The following is a 7,096-nucleotide window of genomic DNA, read 5'->3' as shown; positions in this document are numbered from 1 at the left end:
ATCTAAATGAATTCTCATATAACATAGACTAGCCTCAAACTCACTATGTAGCCAAGTATTGCCTTAAACTTTTTTTGTTTGTTTGTTTGTTTTTCGAGATAGGGTATCTTTGTATTGCTTTTGGAGCCTGTCCTGGAACTAGCTCTGTACACAGGCTGGCCTTGAAATCACAGAGATCCACTTGCCTCTGCCTTCCGAGTGCTGGGATTAAAGGCATGTGCCACCAACGCCCAGCTTGCCTTAAACTTTTTAAATTTTTTATTTTATTTCTTTTCTTTTGGGGGTTTCTCTTGTAGCCCTGGCTGTCTCTTGCATGCTAGGCAAACACTCTACCTGCTATATCCCTGGCCTGAGCCTCATTTTACTTCTTCTTCTTCTTCTCCTCCTCCTCCTCCTCCTCCTCCTCCTCCTCCTCCTCCTCCTCCTCCTCCTCCTTCTTCTTCTTCTTCTCCTTCTCCTTCTCCTTCTCCTTCTCCTTCTCCTTCTCCTTCTCCTTCTCCTTCTCCTTCTCCTTCTTCTTCTTCTCTCTCTCTCTCTCTCTCTCTCTCTCTCTCTCTCTCTCTCTCTCTTGTTAACTGTATAAATATATTTTATTTTTTTAGGCAGAAACTCTCTGTGTAGTCCTGGCTGGTCTGGAACTTTTTATGTAAATTAGGTTGTTCTGACATAAGAAAAATCCTTATGCCTTTGCTTTCTAAGTGCTGGAATTAAAGTTGTGTGCCACCATACCTGGCCCTTTGTTTAAAACATTTTATTCATGTGTATGTGTCTGTATGTCTGCCATGTGTGCACAGGACTTCGGGGACCAGAAGAAGGTGTTGGGTCTCCTGAAGCTGAAGTTACAGGTGGTTGTGAATGTCCTGATTTGAAAGCTGGGAACTGGTCCTCTAGAAGGGCTGCAACGGTTCTTAACTACTGTGCTATCTTTCCATCCCCTTAAGATTTGTTTATTCACTAAATCTCATATCTGCAAATATTTCCCTATTTTCTACAGTTACTTTATTTTTATGATTGATTTTTATTTTATGTGCATTAGTGTTTTTGCCTGCTTGTGTATCTGTGTGAAGGCATTGGCTCCCTTGGATCTGCAGTTACACAAAGGTTTGAGTTGCTGTATGTGTGCTGGAAATTAAATCCAAGTCCTCTGGAAGAGCAACCAGTGCTCTAAACCACTGTGCTGTCTCTCCAGCCCATAAGTAACAAATTTTGTTGGTTTGTTTTATTTTGTTTTAGAGACAGGGTTTCACTTTGTAACCCTGGCTATTCTGGGACTCACTCTATAGACCAGGCTGACCTTGAACTCAAAGAGATCCTCTGCCTCCCATGTGCTGGGATGAAAGGTGTGTGCCACCACAGCCCAGCTAAAATAAGATTTCTTTTATAATATAACTTGGACTTTATTGAATAGTCTGAACTTCAAGAGTTTTTATACTTCTTGAAAGTTTTAGCTACCTCGTCTCTTCTTTTTATAATTTTTAAAATTTATTTTTACTTTCTTTGCATTCCTATTTTGCCTACACGTATGTCTGTGTGAGTGTGTCAGATCTTGGAGTTACAGACAGTTGTGAGTTGCCATGTGGTTGCTGGGAATTGAACTCTGGTCCTCTGGAAGAGCAGCCAGTGCTCTTAACTGCTGAACCCTCTCCAGCTCCTTAGTTATCTCTTCTAATATTGCTGCTGCTCTGTCCTCTTTCCTTCCTAAACTCCACTTAGAATCACACACCAGTAACTGGTTTCTCAGTAACACACACACTCCATACACACATACCACACACACTACACACACACCCCATACACACACACACCACACACACACACACACCACGAGCATACATACACATACCTCACACATACCACACATACACGCACACACACACACACACGAATCACACACCACACACAAATACACACCACACACACATACACCACACACACAAATACCCACACAAATACATAAAACACACAATACTTAATAACTCACACTTGTTCACACTCCAAATGCAGGGCATTACGGTAACTGGTTTACATTCATCTGTTCAGTCATCACAAGAACCCATAAAGTAAGAACTTGTATTCTTCCCAGAATTCCTTATAGATAAAAAACAGGAAATGTGGGGGGGAATACTTACCAAAGGTCAGAGATAACAAATAGTAGCAATAGGATATGAACCCTGCAAATCTGGTTCCATGATCCCAGCTCTAATGCTTTGAAATTTCACTGCAATAATTTTCTCTCTGTGCTTGATGCTTATGGGGGCCAGGGTCTGGGGTTTTTCCATTGTTGTTAATTGTTTATTCATCTATGAATAAACCAAGCGGGATTTTTCAGACCATTGATTTTTTTTCTGGAATCTTGTTCTATTTGGCCCTTTGACGGTAGGTTTACTGACTTTAAAGGAGTGGTATATATGCTATATTTAACTTACTAATTTCATTTTTTTCTTGTAAATATTGGTTGGGAGGACTGGCTTATTTAGACTAAACTTTATAATAATCATTGAAACTACCTTGATCCTATGTCAGAACCCCACAGCTTGTTTTTATTATTTTGAGGCAGGATCTCATTATGAAGCACTTGGCTAGTTATGAGTTTCTGAATTAGCTGCTTCCCATTGTAAAAAGAAGACCTGATTAAGGCTGAGAGCAGCAATGTGTTCTTGTTGTTGCTTTATAAACAGGGTTTCTGCTGGGCACTGATGGCACACGCCTTTAATCCCAGCACTCTGGATGCAGAGGCAGGTGGATCTCTGTGAGTTCCAGGCCAGCCTAGTCTACAGAGCAAAGTGTCAGGACAGCTAGAGCTATACAGAGAAACCCTGTTTTGAAAAACAAAAAACAAACAAACAAAAATAAAAGCCAAGGTTTCTCTGTGTAGCCCTGGCTGGCCTGCAATGCACTCTGTAGACCAGGCTGGCCTGGAACTCATAGATTTCCCTCTGCACATCTACAGTGCTGGGATTAAAGATGTGCACTTCTGCCCTGCTGTTGCAGCTGCTCCTGATATGTGTGTGTGTGTGTGTGTGTGTGTGTGTGTGTGTGTGTGTGTGTGTATGTGTATATATATTTTAAGTGTTGGGTATCACTAAGTAGACCCCTTGGACTCTGGTGTCCTGTTTCACAAATCCTTCTGCTTCACTAGTGGAGAGAAAAAAGCCAACAAAATTGTATCTTAAAACTTTATGACTTCTGCCAGCAGTTGGGAGTGTGTTTATGGCAGCCACCATCTTGACCACGTGGCCTAGCCTCACCCTACGTGGTTCTTCCCTCTGCTGCACCAGCCTCCTAGGCAGAGGGTCAGTCTATCCAGCTTCTGCCACTGACACAACCTGTAATTCATTTACTTTTTGCCTTTTCTTCTTTGTCTCTAATTTCTTTTTTCATTGACTCTGTTGCACATGGCTTGTTTGTGGAATAACATGCCTCTCCAGGGCACGATAGGGCACACATTTCACACAAAAATCTTGCAGATCTCCTTTCTTGTCACTGACAGTTTTAAGTTTACACTGTATCTTTAAATGTCCTATCTGTTTGCTACAATGTACAAATCAGAGATCACACTCTGGTACTTCTCATTTTTACTCAGTCCTGTTTGATCTATCTGTACATGTGATTTAAATTTAAGTTTATATGTAAATGTAAGCTAACTCTATATACACTTCAATTCAACTGTGCTATCTCAAATAGTTCTAAATTGTTATGTGTCTTTAGATTAACAAATTCAAATTAACAAAATATTTCAAATTAACAAAATAAAAATATTTATGCCACCCAGTCCTTCCTGTGAGCTGTGTATAAAGGTTAAGCTTCTATTACAAAAAGGAATGTTTCTCTACCTCATTGTCCTTTACAGGTATAAATCTAACCTACTAAGTTAAAACCAGTTACAGATAGTCTGGAGGGCTCTGGGTAGAACATCCTCCATAGTCTCTTAGCTTGTATCCAGTTTTCCAGACAGATTAACTAATTATAGAGATAAAACCTTACTTAACCACCTATGTGCTTAAGGCAAGTAACTAGAGACAAATTTTGTCTACTGAGATATACTAAATATGCAGACAGCCCTCAAAATGCCCAGAGATATAGAGAATATGGCATTTAAAATGTTTCATTAAAAAATTTTTATAACAGAGAGACAGGCCAGGTGCTGGCGCCACCCATATCCTCCAAGAAGACTGGTGGACACTGAAGAAACTCCACCCACAAAAGTGGCAACACTAGCCACTGAGCAATCCTGCCTTTCATCTCAACTGCTGCAAAGGACTCTAAAGACTGGACAAGAGGGTAGTGGAATCGACTTTCTCCATGTTGCTTGGGCCAACAGTAGGTAAGTCTTCCAAAAGCCCCTAATCTTCAGGTCACATGCCATCAGCAGAAAGCAGATGTCCTAAAGCCTCTGACATCAACAACTGTGGAGGACCTGGGGGTGGCTGTCCATGCTGCCAGCTAGTAAGTCTCTGTTACTCTCTAATCATTCAGGTAAAATTTTATCCTTCTGAAGAACTCTGATGCTTTTGATGACTGTTGGCTTTGCCAGCTTAAAGCAGCAGCCAAGGCTCCAACTGTTACAAAATAGATTTCAGGAACGGGTATTTTAAGGTTTATGTGAAGATAGAAAAGTGTAAGGTGTATGAAGGTCTAAGAATGTACGTTATGAAGGTCTGAGAATGGGAAAGTCTAACAAGGTGGAAAATGCAAGTTATGAAGGTCTGAGGATGAAAGGTCTAAGATGAATTCAAGTTATGAAGGTCTGAGAAGAAAAAGGCTTAAGTGATGACAAAAAAATGAGAAGACATTCATTCAAATGAATGAAACATATTCCAGATTTCTCTCTCATTATGCTACTCTTTATAATCTTAACATTAATCAATAAAGTTTTAATGAGCTACTAATCCAATTCTGATAGAGTATTAAACACCGCACTATGCCACTATACGATCATAATTATAACTACAAGCTCAAAATTAAGGTGCTTTTCATTGTACTAAAGATCTGTCAGTTGTATTAAGTGTTAATTCTTTCATCCAAATCATTTGGAGGGCAGGAACTCACTTAAGGCAAACTTACACGGCCAGATAGGTTAAAGTCAGGATGTGGGTACTAGAGAGATGGTTCAGAGGTTAAGAGCACTGCCTGCTCTTCCAGAGGTCCTGAGTTTAATTCCCAGCAGCCACATGGTGACTCACAAGCATCTATAATGATATCTGGTGCCCTCTTTTGTTGTGCAGGTGTACATGTAGGCAGAACACTATATATCTATATCTATGTCTATATCTATATCTATGTCTATATCTATGTCTATACTATATCTATATTTATATCTGTGACAGGCTCCAAAGCAATACAGAGAAACCTTGTCTTGAAGAAAAAAAAAAGAATGGGTTTTTGTTTTGTTTTCTTAGTTTGTTTCTGAGACTGGATCTCTCTACTATATAGGTCTGGCTGTCTGGAAATCATCATGTAAACCAGGCTGGCTTCAAACTCACATAGATCTGCCTGCCTCTTCTCCAGAATGCCTCTCTTAGAGGTGTGTACCACCAGGCCCTGCTCAGAAAGCTCTTTTTGAAATTAGTAGTTGTGTAATTTTTTAAAAAAAACAATAAAGTCTCCGGTAGTTTGTCCAAACACAGAGGAAAAGGTGTGCAAGAACACGGATGGCAGAAGCACAAAGAATTCTCTATTTCAAGCAGAGTATGTCTTAGTTTTCTGGTATAACCAATGATGTTGAGTTCATGTGTGCCAATGTAAGCCTGTGTGTTGAGGAGAATCTCTTGTGCATTATCAGTGAGAACTGATAGAGGTAATCTATCTAGCCTGGGCTAACTTGCCATGAACCCAGTAACTGAGAGTATAGGTTTTCTGGAAGCCTTATAGAAAACAAGATGCAGAGATATGTTTGCCCTTGTCTTCAGTGGCAATATGCTTTATCCATCCAAACTAGCCCGTTTCGCTCCCCATTCTTTCTCAGTCTCTGTCATGAAAAAGAGGGAGGCATGGTGGCTCATGCTTATAAACCTAGCTCCCAAAAAGCAGAGGCAGGAGACTCAAAAGTCCAAGACCATTCTGGGCAATACAAGACTCTGTCTCAAAACAAAGCAAAAGAAAATCAAACCAAAACCTTACTGACTATCTAAAGCACATGAGCTAAGGGTACCAGACAGAAGCTGACCAGCTGATTAGAATTTTAGAAGCCTCCCAGAAATGGTGGGGAATGCCTTTAATCCCAGCAATCCGGAGGCAGAGGAAGGTGAATCTCTGTGAGTTTGAGGCCAGCCTGACCTACAGAGCAAGTTCCAGAAGAGGTTCCAAAGCTATAAAGAGAAACCCTGTCTTAAACCCTCCCCCTAAAAAAAAAAGAACTTGAGAAGCCATTTATTACCCACTACAGTGTCTGACCCAACAGCTCCTATCAAACAAAACCTTTGGGATGTATTAACAAAGCAGGTTGTTAGTTCCTAACAACCCAGAGGCTAAATATGGCCTCAGATCTGAAGCTTTTCCCAGGGGTTTCTTTGCTGTGATCTGCCTACCTGATGTTTCCACCAACATATTTGATTTATGACTTTCATTGTTCTTTTAATATAAAAACTCCCTGAAACTAAACTGGGCATAGTGGTGTACTTTAATCCTTGCACTTGGGAAGTAGAGACAGGCAAATCTCTGTGAGCTCCAGGCCAGTCTGGTCTTTATAGGGAGTACAAGGACAGCCAGGGCTACATAGAGAGTCTGTCTCAAAAACAACACACACACACACACACACACACACACACACACACACACACACACACACACACACACCTCAAATCCAAGACAAAACAAACAAACAAACAAAAAACCCTTCATGTAAGAGTTACCACTTTGGCACTTTGGAACTCATAATTGGCTCCAATAAAACCCTAGCATCCCCTTTGCTTAGAAGAAATTAACAGTTGTTAAATCTTTGCCTTATGAATGAGCAGGAAACACACAGGCGAGTAAGGTCAAAGTCTCATTTCCCAGCTGCTCTGCTACTCCCTTTTCTTGCTAGAACGTATGTCCTAAGCACCTTTACTATGCTTGGTAAGAAAGGAAAACCCCATTGGCCACCACTTCCTTTTTT

Source organism: Phodopus roborovskii, unplaced genomic scaffold (assembly GCF_943737965.1).
Source record: "Phodopus roborovskii unplaced genomic scaffold, PHOROB, whole genome shotgun sequence".
NCBI lineage: Eukaryota > Metazoa > Chordata > Mammalia > Rodentia > Cricetidae > Phodopus > Phodopus roborovskii.
Note: the sequence above shows the minus strand (reverse complement) of the source record.